The sequence below is a fragment of the Rhododendron vialii genome, chromosome 2a, assembly GCF_030253575.1.
Source record: "Rhododendron vialii isolate Sample 1 chromosome 2a, ASM3025357v1".
NCBI classification, from domain to species: Eukaryota; Viridiplantae; Streptophyta; class Magnoliopsida; order Ericales; family Ericaceae; genus Rhododendron; species Rhododendron vialii.
In genome coordinates, this window is record NC_080558.1 from 42,715,628 (window position 1) to 42,728,330 (window position 12,703).

The 12,703-nt window shown below is 37.1% G+C and overlaps 1 pseudogene; it reads right to left on the reverse strand.

Moving 5' to 3' along the window:
- The window catches only part of LOC131317865 (sister chromatid cohesion protein PDS5 homolog C-like), a 12,824-nt pseudogene extending 7,798 nt beyond the window's left edge, over window positions 1–5,026 (reverse strand).
- Window positions 5,027–12,703: the final 7,677 nt, after the last annotated feature.

Here is a 12,703-nt window from a genome sequence, read left to right on the forward strand (position 1 = left end):
AAGATATTTCAACAAAAACAAGGATCAACTATGGTCTCTAAGCTTAACAATTAATCAAATTACCACACATAGAATGCCTTTTTTCTTAAGAACCCAAATATTAAACATTAGCAAATACGGGGAACGAAAGGGGTGAGTAAAAGGTTAGCTCCCCAACTATGTTACAACTCATGTGGTACATGTTGGGCGAACATGTCAACATGGATGAGGGTGGGAAATATGTACCAGACAAGTCATTTCAATGCCGGACACCCGGTTTCTATGCATATGTCACCTAAGGGCTATTATGGGCTGTTATACTTATAGCACATATTTAATGTTTGTTTTCACAGCTTGGACATTTATGGCATGCATTAAGTATCGTGATTTACGAGTTTTTGGGCTCGAGTCAAATAAGGGAAGCCGAACAAGGCTCATAGAGTGACAAATTGTTAAAGAGTTTAAACTTGAGACTTTGGAGCCTTAATTGTCTTATTCATGTTTTCGGTGACTTGGTCCAACAAAATTCATACCAAAAAAAATTCTCGGCGAACTTTCAATATCTGAGCATGGATAAAATAATATTTCTAAATACTTATTGAGCATATCCCCATACCTCCATCCAAATTTGAATCCACATCGCTGTATATTTTGTGTCTACATTTGACCAATCGGATCCCTAGATATCCACCCGCACCCAAGACCCACACACTAGTCCATGTAACATGGCTCCCCATGAATATAACAGTAGATATATATAACTCAAAACGGGAAATTTATGAGACAACTAAAATCTTGTGCTTGTGGATGCAAGCATTCACTTATCGGAGTTTCAGATACAAGCTTTATTGACAAACTGAAACCTTCAAAATTTTAGTTAATGTTTTAAGTCATTCTAGTCAACTAATACTCAAAAATAAATAAATAATAGATTCACCACCTCCTATACTATTGCAACAACAAAATGTCAGTGTCAAAGAAAAATACTGCTTCTTGATTCTAGACTTATGTGATATTGCAACAAGATCCCAACAAAAGTTACACTGGCTAGGGACAACACCATCCTCTGTTAATGCACACAAGTATGCCCATCACAGGGCTTGTAAATGATAAAGCAAAACCTGAAGAGATAAAAAACAATCAATTGCAACATATCCTAAGCAAGCCATGAAGTACAAGATACAAAAGAAACAGATCAATCAAATTAGAAACTACATTAATCCTCTAGTACCAGATTCCAGCATTGTTTTTCATGAGAATATTGTGCCATAAAAAAAAATACTGTGTTGCACTTTACTACAAATTCATTTAACAACATAGAATCAATATTACAGTCCGAAAATAATGTCACCAGAGCTTGGTTTTTCTAACAAAGAATAAGCAAAGAACTTGTGAAACAGCAGAATATTACATCCTACCTTATAGCTTTCAGAAAGTGCTGGAACATCTCCACAATAAGACCATCACATTCTAGACCCAACATGACCAAACATGATCTGACCGTGGCAACAGTTTCAAGAATCAAGGTCCTTTTGTTATATGATCTACTGAACTTGTCAGATAAATTTTCAAAGGACCACACAATCAACTGAAAGATTTCCTGTGAATCCATAATATGAAAATTGATAAGGACAATTAAAAGAAAAAAATTATCATACAATAACAAAAAATAACAAAATCCAGAACCTTCATCTGATCATCATCATATGGCGCATATGGTGCAGTAATTCTTGTTATCTCACTGATGCAGGAAGCAACTGCAACTTTCACATCCGCGTCTCGAATGCCTCAGAAGTTCATCTGCAACCAATGCCTTCCTAGATGGAGAAAGTGCAGTTTGCATTGATTTGGAAGGTGACTGCTCCACCCTCGAGAGGTAGTTCTCAACTTGCTTATTAGCATAACAAAAGAAGAAGGTTCAAAAGCATGAACAAGCAAATTAAGAAACGAAGCAAACAAATCATTATGCAATTTTGTAAGTCAAGAAAAAAAAATCCACTAAAAATGATAATAGAACAATAACTGGGATTTTATAGTCCCAGAGCTCAACAGTCTCCGGATAATTTAAGAAATTATGCTGAGTTTTTTAGGGTGGTGATAATGCTACAAGGTGCTGTTTTGTTTGGTGCAAATTTCACACTGAGAATTTTTTACCATCATCCACAAGTTAAACTCTCTCGCCGCCTCGAATTTCTTTCCCTCTTTGTTTCTCTCTTCCCTCTGCTCCACGTCCACTATTCCACACTCCATTCGATCTCCAATTCTCTCTTTGCCAATGAATCCGCACTTCTTACAGACACGGAACACAAATACCCATTCAAGATAAAATCGGTAGCATCATACCATGATTGTCCAAGTCAGGAAGACAAAAAAATATAATGCCAATAACCAAAGGAAAATAACAAAACTACAATGCACAATTAGGAAGCTGCAAGATACAACCCAAGTTGAATGGGATCCAGAAACCATGAATAATGTCCAAGTATACTGACGAAAAGAAATATATAATTTTCTACTTATTCACAAGAACGACAAGTAGAAATGACTAACAAACAAATAATTGCATAATCTAAAACTTTCCATCAATAGGGGACTGCAAAGTCTACATTTTCCACGAGTTATACACAGTGATATAACGTCTTTCTGACCAACCAAAAAAGTATACACAAATGCATATAAACCTATAACTTTGCATGTCTACAAAAAAGGAGGCTGCAAAGTCTATATTCTCGTGAGCTATTTGTAATTGTTTTAACAAATAAGAGTCATTCTGATCAACAACTCAACATATAGTTATCACTTCTTGTCTATTTTATCTTCATCTATTTTATCTATCAACATGCTCCCCCAAGTGGTAATGAGTATATCATATGAACTTCAAGAGGACAAACAAATACAACCTATCATCCAACACAAGCACCATGCCAAACCAAACCAAACTTAGAAATTGTCTTGCTTAGTCAAGGAAAACATTGAGCTTGGAACAAAGCAGTATGGATATAATTTTAATTTGGAATCATCATGTTTTTAACCTTCACGTTACTATGATAGGCCATCAGTTGCCAGTTGGCATATAACTATCTCTTGTGAGAGAAGTGCACTCAATTCTTTTTTCTTTTTATGTTGCCAATAAAAAAAATTAAGGACAAGCAAGACATTCAAATTGCAAGTACTGGATTATGAAAACGTAAGCAACACATCTAACAAAAAATATTGAATACAATGGTCATGACAATGTTCGGAAGGACTCAAATAGTATTAGCAGGGTAATGTTCAAAACCATGATTTGGCACACAAATCAGAAGTTTCCCGCTTGGTTAAGGAAAAAAACAGCCAATGCATTTGTTGCAATACGAAGATCCTAAGAGATTCTAGCCACGAACAGGAACAATTCCCTATTTCCAAAATGCCAGTCTAAATATCCAAACACCAATTGCAGACCCAACATGGACAAAACGAAAAACTCTACCTTTGTACAAAACACAGTCCACCGCCCAAAGTACTAGCATACATTTTTCCCACCGCATGTATGGCAGTATATGATTCACCTTGATTATTTACCCGCATAATGTTTCCGGAACATGTAACATCTAATGTAACTATACTAGGTGGTGACGAAAGATGATTAGGCCAATCCAGCGACACATAGCAAGAAAAATAAAATGAAACCCTCCGCCACCTATACGGAGAAACATCTTTCCTCCGAAAGGGTGAGGCCATTCTTGAGAGTCCCGTCTGGGTAAAGTACGCATTAGGACTAACGCGTATTGGCGACCCGCGATTTCGTCTATCGGGAGTCAATGCCTAGAAGTTGCGGAGGAACCCACTTCAGTCAGTTCTCCAAGCATCTAATTGTTACCGACAGTAGTCATAGTAACAGAAAATAAGGAGCTGCAGTAATTGGAAGAAATTTTCCAAACTAGCCCCAAATTTCATAAATCACGCACAGCAAATCTAAAGCTTTTGCAAAAGCAGAAAAACAAATTCAAGACCCAGAATTCAATCATGTAGTGGCACAAGATTACCGGTACCTGAGACGCAACAACCCAAGGGATTGCCCCAGGAGATTGCTAGGTCAAACCTCACCAAGGTCCCAGATTAGTCGATGTTCGCGCAAGCTGGCCACAACACTCAGTTATGAGGAAAATAAATAAATAAACAACAAAACCCCAGAATTCAACGCACTTGAATTACTCAGAAAAAAACAAAACCCTAGAAAAAAGAAAATAAAAATGAATTACACTTAAGGCTTGCCCCAAGGGTTCGCAAGGTCAAACCTCACGAAGGTTCCCGAGATTTAGTAGAGGTTTGCACAAGCTGGTCTGGACACTCGTCGGAAAGAGATAAAAATCAACAAATAAAAACCCAAGAATTCAACGCAAGGGGACTGGTCAGGGAAAAAAAAACAAAACAAAACAAAACCCTAGAAAATCAGGGCTTACATCAAGAAGCGAAAGGATTTCATCGACCGAATGCGGGAGTTGAAGCAGCTTGTTCCCGGCTTCCTCCAGCTGCCTCTCCAGCGTAAACAACATTCTCTCTCTGAAAAAACAAACACGATATCAACCCTTGAATTCACACCATGGAAAATCTTAAACACACACCAAAAAAACAAACAATTGGCTACTACCTGATGGAGAGAAACCTACAGATTTTTCCAGATAGGAAAACGGGGAAAATCAAATCTTGCGTGATGGGATTTGGGGTTGCATGTGGCTGTAGATGGAAAATCAAAAAATCTTTCAAATTTTTTGTTCAGGTGTTTTTTTTTGTTTTTTATTTTTACTTGATTCACATTATGTTTTTTTAATTAATCATTTGTCTTAGCTTTGAAAAGAGGAGTATAAAAAGTAGGAGTAAAAATTTATGACCGAAATAAAAAAATAAAATAAGTGCACTAAAATGAGGGGAAAAAAATACTAACAGTTGATATTTTTATTTATAATGTTGTTCCATATTAATTTTTTTAATTTTAATTCACATTTTCAAACTTTTTCGAGCCGATAGCATGAGCCATTATTTTAGCTTAACCCTAATTCCACTTAGGCAGAATGACAAAAAGTCCATGAGTTAAGATTAGGTACACGTGAATCTCTCCGTACCTTGCCCGTGAGAATCAAGCCAGAATTTGCGGGCCGGGGGACCCACCTTTGAGGTGGAGTTTTTATAATCCAAAGTAAGAGGTTTAAACCATTAAAATAAAATAATAATAATTTGAACAAATTTCATTAAAAGTTTATTGAAAAATTATATTTATGGCGTTTCGCTAAGTTTTTTGAGTGTTGCTATATGTACCGATTTGGGGGGAGGGATTTCGTACCGACGGCCGCCGGTGGGCCGTCTCCGGCCACCGGACGGTCGATCCGAGCCGTCCAAAAATTCTAAAAAACAAAACCGAGGGGCCCTTCGCGGGAATCAACGGCATCCGAGGTGTGTAGGGTGCTTGATCCGAGCATCCCTTTTTCGTGTATATACACGTATATACATATACACACGAAAAGGGGTGCTCGGATCAAGCACCCTACACACCTCGGATGCCATTGATTCCCGCGAGAAGCCCCTCGGTTTTTTTTTATAGAATTTTTGGACGGCTTGGATCGGCCGTCCGGTGGCCGGAGATGGCCCGCCGGTGGCCGTCGGTACGAAATCCCTCCCCCAAATCGGTACCTCTATCATTTCTGAAGTTTTTTTTGGGGTTATTTCTTGTTTTGTCCTAATTCATTTTTTTTTTCCACGTTTGTTAGTTTTGCGCCTTATAATTTTTTATTTTACTGATAGAAAAATTGAAAAACCAAAAAAAATGAGGCGCAGAATCAACAAATGCGAAAAAAAAAATTAAAATAAGGACCAAATAAGAAAAAACAAAAAAAAAAAATTAGCGGAACGCCAGTAATATCACAAGAACAAAGGTAATTGAAACTTTAGGAATGAGTTTAAATGTCGTCCATGACAGGCCCTTTCCCAACTTCTCTGCCTACAGCCTTTTTATACAGTTACATCACTAGTCACTCCTACAATCCCATTTTTATTTTTTATGCAGCATAAAGGAATGTCTGAGTCAGCTTGTTCGCATCTCAACTAATTATAGGCTCATAACGTTAACGACCGGGCAAATCCTCTAATGGCCTTAAGTTTTAGAAAGTTTGTTCTCTATAAACTTCGAACATATAACCCCATAAAAAGCGCTTATTAGCTTTTCCATACAAACTTGGCCAAATCCATTGGAATCCTAATTATCCCTATTAGAGGGTTCTATCTACATAAACCTGGTGGTTGGCAGCAGTTGAAAAAGTGATAGCAGTAATAATAAAGAGCAATGAGAGTTAAGAAAGCCATGTCCTATGAAGTACACGAATGTGTGTATTCACGTTGTGACTATGAAGTACATGCTTTTGTTTTAATTGTAGGTTGTTGGGAGTTTCATTGTTTCACGGTGGTTGCAGGTTTTGGGCTACATGATCTGCGTTGCCCGTCGTTTCAATATGAGCGCGATCCAGCCAGCGACATGGTCCCTTCGGTTAGAGTGGGCTCTGGCAGGTTCTACTGGTTGATTTGCTTGGTGATTGGTGGCTCAAGCTACCTCAGTTGTGGTTCTCTTGTGGTGCATTATAGTTTAGATTTTGCTTTAAGTTTTCTTCTATAATTTTCGGTGTGATGGGGTAGGTAGGTCAGTGTTTAGAGTGGTAGTTTTTTGGCTTTTGTAGTTTATCGTAGTTCATCGTTCAATAACCGTTGTCGTGGAATTGTTTATGTTTTCCTTAGGCCTTCTGTTGACTTTCGCTCGTCGTCGGCGTCTTTAGGCTTTTTGTAATTAGTCTTTATCTTCTGGCGATAGCATAGCTTTTGGTGTATTTGTCGAAGTACCGTACGTATTCCGCTGAGGTTTCTTAAAAAATAAGTACTTCTTTGTAATTTTTAAGTTTAAAAATAATGAACTTAATGAATCAATTTTTTGTGCAATTAGGATCTTATTTGATAGATCTCGATGAGATCTTTTTTGACCGATGCAATAAAAATTGAAAAATTATTTTCATAAATACATTAGTTTTAAGTTCGAAAATTACAAATAAGTACTTATTTTTTAAGAATTCTTTGTGGAATCTAGTTAAATTTAAAACTGAAGCGCATATTCTACCTCTCTCTTTTTTTGGCTCAAAGAAAAAGTACTGTTTGTGTTAGTGAGATTTGAACCCCAACCCTAGATGTTCATCTTCACTACTTTCGACATCTACACGTTCACCCAGTTATCTTTTATTGCGATTCAAATAAAATCTTCATATTTACTTTGTACTAAATGAGTTTGAATGTTAGAAGAAATTAATGGATATCTTTTAATTGGTGATTTTTTTTTGAATATTTTCCATCACAGAAGTACATGCAGTTCGTTTGGCCAGATTAAATGTCCAAAAAAAAAAAACAAAAGCATTGCTGCATAAACAAATACCCGAACACAAAACCAAACACATATTTCCGGAACCGTTGGATACGTGTAAATCTTTGACAATGCACCGGAGACCAAAAAATATCGAACGGTTCATAACACGTCTAGTGTTTGGATCAGTATTCGAATTTTGCATGGAACAAACCAATTAACAGTGGGAACATCTACAATAAAAAACACAATGGCGTGGGCCCCTAAAAAGATAAATTAGTGCAGATAAATTAGTGCAATGGTTGAGATTTAATTGACCTAATGATTTATGTGTGTTCTTCTTGTAACGACTTTGATTTTTAATAAATAAAATCTCGTTTAATATTTGAACTATATTTTTACTTTTTTTTTCTGATAATTCGTTATAATTAGATTTTAGTCCTTTGAAATTTCATTCCTTGATTCAAAACCCTACATGGTTAGTATAATTAGTTTCTAACCGGTTAGTTGGAGAAACCAAACTACCTAGTTCCTTTCTCTTTCATCCTTTGGATAATAACCGCTAAGGAAACTTGTAACCGTTGAGTAATAGAGTTTTAATGGCCAATAAAACTTTGATGTGACAAGTCAAGAAAAGAATCTTTGATCATGTCATGTCAACCTTACTTTTTCTTTACCCTTTGGTCCAAAATTGTTAGAAGAGATATTACCCATTGGATAATAGCAACTAGTCTACTAATATATATATATATATATATATATATATATATGTGTGTGTGTGTGTGTGTGTGTGTGTGTGTGTGTGTGTGTGACAAGATTAGTCATACGGGAATCTTGTACCATGAGAATCTTGTACATTACTTCCAAGAAGTCAACCTTGTCATTTTAACCTTTCATGTCAACCTTACTTTTTCTTTACCTATTGGGTAACAAATGTTAGGGGAATTATTATCCCTTGGTTAATAGAGATTAGACTTGCCAAGTGTTTATACATATATATAACTTGATAAGACAAGACATGCTTAGGGTTATAGCCTTAAACCTATTTATATTAGAGTTACTTTCCTATATATATATATATATATATATATATATGTGTGTGTGTGTGTGTGTGTGTGTGTGTGTGTACAGTCAGTCTCAAATGAGGGAGTCCTTATTTTAGTTAAAATGCGGAGCTCCTCGTTTCTCCCATTTTCCGATTGAATTTAGATAATCCGAGCCGCTCAATGTGTTCAGAACGTGATTTTAAGAATACTCGCGAGAAATCGGCAAAAAAAATGACCAGGAAGAGCTTCATCCGAGCAGTTTTTGTTTGAACCGTTCGATAAAAAAACAAACAAAAACTGCTCGGATGAAGCCCTTCCCGGTTATTTTTTTAGCTAATTTCTCAAGGATACCCTTAAAATAACGTTCTGAACACATTTAGCGGCTCGGATCATCGAAATTCAATCAGGAAAGGGAGGTCCGCATTTTATTAAAATGAGGTGGTTCTTACTGGAGACGGACTGTATATATGTATATGTATATATATATATATATATATATGCAAGAGAGAGAGAAAGAGGGAGGCCGAGAGAGAGAGATGCAGAATGGGAGAGAGAGAGGTGGAGTGTGTGCTTGTGTTTTGTTCTCTTTCACAAGCTACTTAATAGCCCTAAGCCTATTTACTACATGTCAACCCATTAGTAGTCTTCCTAAGTACATCATAGCCTTTGATTTTATTTTTTTTTGCAAGCAACCTCTTTTTAGGACAAGACCAATCAAAAACCCTTCATGATAGCCTAAGATTTGGCCTATAAATGGAAGTGACAAGTGAGAGAAGGCTATGGATTGATTGAAGGACTTGAAATGACAAGTTCATGGAGCAAATCCATGGGAGGATTGAAGAGAGAGAGAGGGCCGGCCAAGAGAGGGAGGGAGAGAGCTCAAGTTTTTGCTATAAATAGCACCCCTCATTCACCATTCAACTCACACCTTCATCCTCCAACTTCTCTCTCTAAGAAAGCTTGTGTTCTTACTTGTTCTTGCTTAGTTTTCCTTGTTCTTGAAGCTCTTCTTGTGTTCTTCAAGAAACTCATCCCCAAACCACCTTTTCGATCCATAAAGTAGAGTAGTTTCAGTCACAAACTAGTTTCGAGAGAAACCCTTCTCTTTCGAAACTTCCGGAAGCTCGCCGCAAGAAGTTACTCCGCCCAAACGCCAACTTACTTTCTGTAGTCGTCAACTACCGCCAAGAATAAAGGTAGAGTCTCATATACGCTATCTCTAAGTACATGTAGAGTCTCATATACGCTATCTCTAAGTATATGTAGGGTCCTTTGTCCACTAAACTCTAAGTATAACGTAGAACCGTATATTGGAAGTATAAGTAGATCCTCCGTATATAAGGTTGTCTATCACTTATAATGTTTTGAAATGCATGATAATTAGTAAACTTATTCTCGCTAATAGAAGTATGAACATATTGGAATTATCAACTTTTACTTTAATAAACATGTGTTGTTTTGAATTTCCCACAAAGGAAGAAAGAACGATTTTTGAAAAATAAGACTTTATCGTTAATAGAAGTATTCGTATTTTGATCTTTAGATGGTTATGAACATGTGTTATAAATTATTTGTATTACCTGTCTTGTTGTAAAGCATAAGTGAATTTCACTCCAAAGACGTCCGTACATGTGGCGTTATGCTTTAAGTTGTGATTTAAGTATGCTTAGTAATATAGAGTTGGATGATCTTGCTAGTTTAGTTTCAGGATTACAATGAATGATTTATGATTTCGTATGTAAAAAGTCCTACCGCGGAGTCATTGCATGAAAACGTGACATGAAAATCAAGAAAGTTAAAAACATGACACCTAGGGTGTGGTTAATGAAAATACGTGTTTTTAAAGGGGGAAATGTTTTGAAAACCGCAATGTGGCCGGACGTGATAGCCCATTGTGTGGTGTGTGTTTTGTATGTCAATGCGAACCTGGCGCGGCGGAACCATTGTGAGGATACTCGGGAGACCGGAACGGCAGAATCGAGATTGGGTGTGTGGCTTGGTTATCCAAGAAGAGGAGCCAATGCAAAGTGTGCCAATAGGAACCCGGTGCGGTGGAACCATTGTGAGGATGCTCGGGAGACCGGAACGGCGGAATCGAGATTGGGTGTGTGGCTTGGTTATCCGAGAAGAAGAGCCAATGCAAAGTGTACCAATGGGAACCCGGTGCGGCGGAACCATTGTGAGGATACTTGGGAGACCAGAACGGCGAAACCGAGGTTGGGTGTGTTAAAAATAATTTTTGAAATGTTGATATGGTTATGAAATATGAAAAATGGTGACACGGTCTACGAGCAGTCGCGTAGGAGAAACTCGAAAAATAATGGACACCAACGTTAGTTTGGATAATGAATGTGGATGTGTCATTGTTAACCATTTTGTCGAATATGTATGAACTATGTGGAAATTATTAAATTTATGATCGTTTGTTCGTAAATGTAAAGGTTAGAGGGTATGGGTTATTCTATTGAGCTTTTGTAGCTCACGGTGTTACCTTTGGTGACCCTGACATATTATATTGGTGGCGACGCCGGTATAATGTGTCAGATCTTATAGACGAACATGAAGAACTCTACACCTTGGAAGCCTTTGGAGCTGAGGAGCTGGCCAAGATGGAGGAACAGGCAGAGCAGTAGATAGGAACCCTAGTTTCCACCCTTATTTGAATAAATGTACTTTTGTTAAGGGTTATGATGTAATATTGAGTTAGACTCCATTTAATTTTCAATGAAATTATCATTTTAATGTGCCCGGAAATTGGGGGCGTTACACTTCTACTATTAAGAATTTTTTTTTGCTCCGCATACTATTAAGAATTTACCCATACACTTTCAATTATATTACACAATTGTCACCTTTTTTCTACGGCTGAGATCCTCTCGCTAATTGCTCACTCACACTTTGTCAAACTCTCACACTCTCTCTCTCTACTTTAAATCACCTATACTGACTCTAATACTCAACTCCCACGGCAGTTTTTATTACATGCATTCCCCCTCCCTTAACCTCAAATCTCTCCCTTAATAAATTTCACTGGCCTCTCTTGAGGTTTTTGGCAAAGACAGAAACCTCAGGGCCTGAGGTTTCTTAAATGACTCTAACCTCCCTTGCTTTTGCGTTTTTTTTTTTTTTTGATCAGTCCCTTGCTTTTGCTGACAATCTTAAAATTCCTCCTTGTGTACTTCAGGAGAGATTATTCCATGCCCCTGGGGCATAGCCACGTGGTGCTCCGGGGCTTTCAGCACTACACATTTCAGTGTGGGCCACTGAAATATGTGGTGCAGAAAGCCGTAGGGGCACCACGTGGCTATGCCCTTGGGGCATAGTATAATTTTTCGTACTTCAGACGTTAAAAACTTGACAGGAATTGTTGAAAGATGCTGATCTCATCCCTTTGTATCTTTTTAATGCCAAAAATGCCCTTGCATTCATCTTCCCGCTGGAACAAAAACTCAAAGCAATTGATCTCTCTTAATCTCCATTTTTATACTCTACTTCCTCTCTTTCTTTGTACCCACTTTCTAGGAATTTCTTTTTTATAGAAAACTTCCCAATTAAAATGATCTCCTCTCTCTTGTACAGTTGTATGTGGGGCAAAGAGTTAGAAAAAGCAGTATTGAAATTTCCATTTAATCTTATGCACGTCGTGATCAATTCTGGGAATGGGAGGGGGTATAGTGCACTCGCGGTCAATCCGACCGTCCATTTAGGCACGGATGGCTCGGATTTAATCCAAACTCTTACAAATTCTAGCTGTCCACTGTTCAGATGAAAATCCGAGCTGTCCATTGCCTAGATGGACGACCAGATTGACCACACTACACGTGTACAAACACTCTCAGGTCCAATTCTGAAGGTTGAGTTGGAGTGCAAAACTTTTTTGAGAATTGATTTCTACACTCCCCTTTTAGTCATCCACACTCCTTTTTTTATCTTTACCCACTTGAATTTACCATCTTGCCATTTATGCAATACACTTCTTCACACATGCAAAGGGCAATATAGTAAATTCATGTGAATAAAAACAAAAAAAAAGTGTGAAAATCATTTTCCATTATTTTTTTATTTTGTTAAACCAATTTAAAGAATTAATTGAAGCTCACGTTTAAAAAGTGTAGGAGAAGCTCACGTTTTTCAAAAAAAAGAAAAAGATGATCGTATATATATTCATTTGTTGCTATTACAACGTAATTATTATAATGAAAACAATACTAGTGAAATTCGTGCAACTATCGGATATTTTGATTGTATATATTTGTTGTACAAATGTATTATTTTATACTTTAATCAACAACAATTTTAGTTCTAA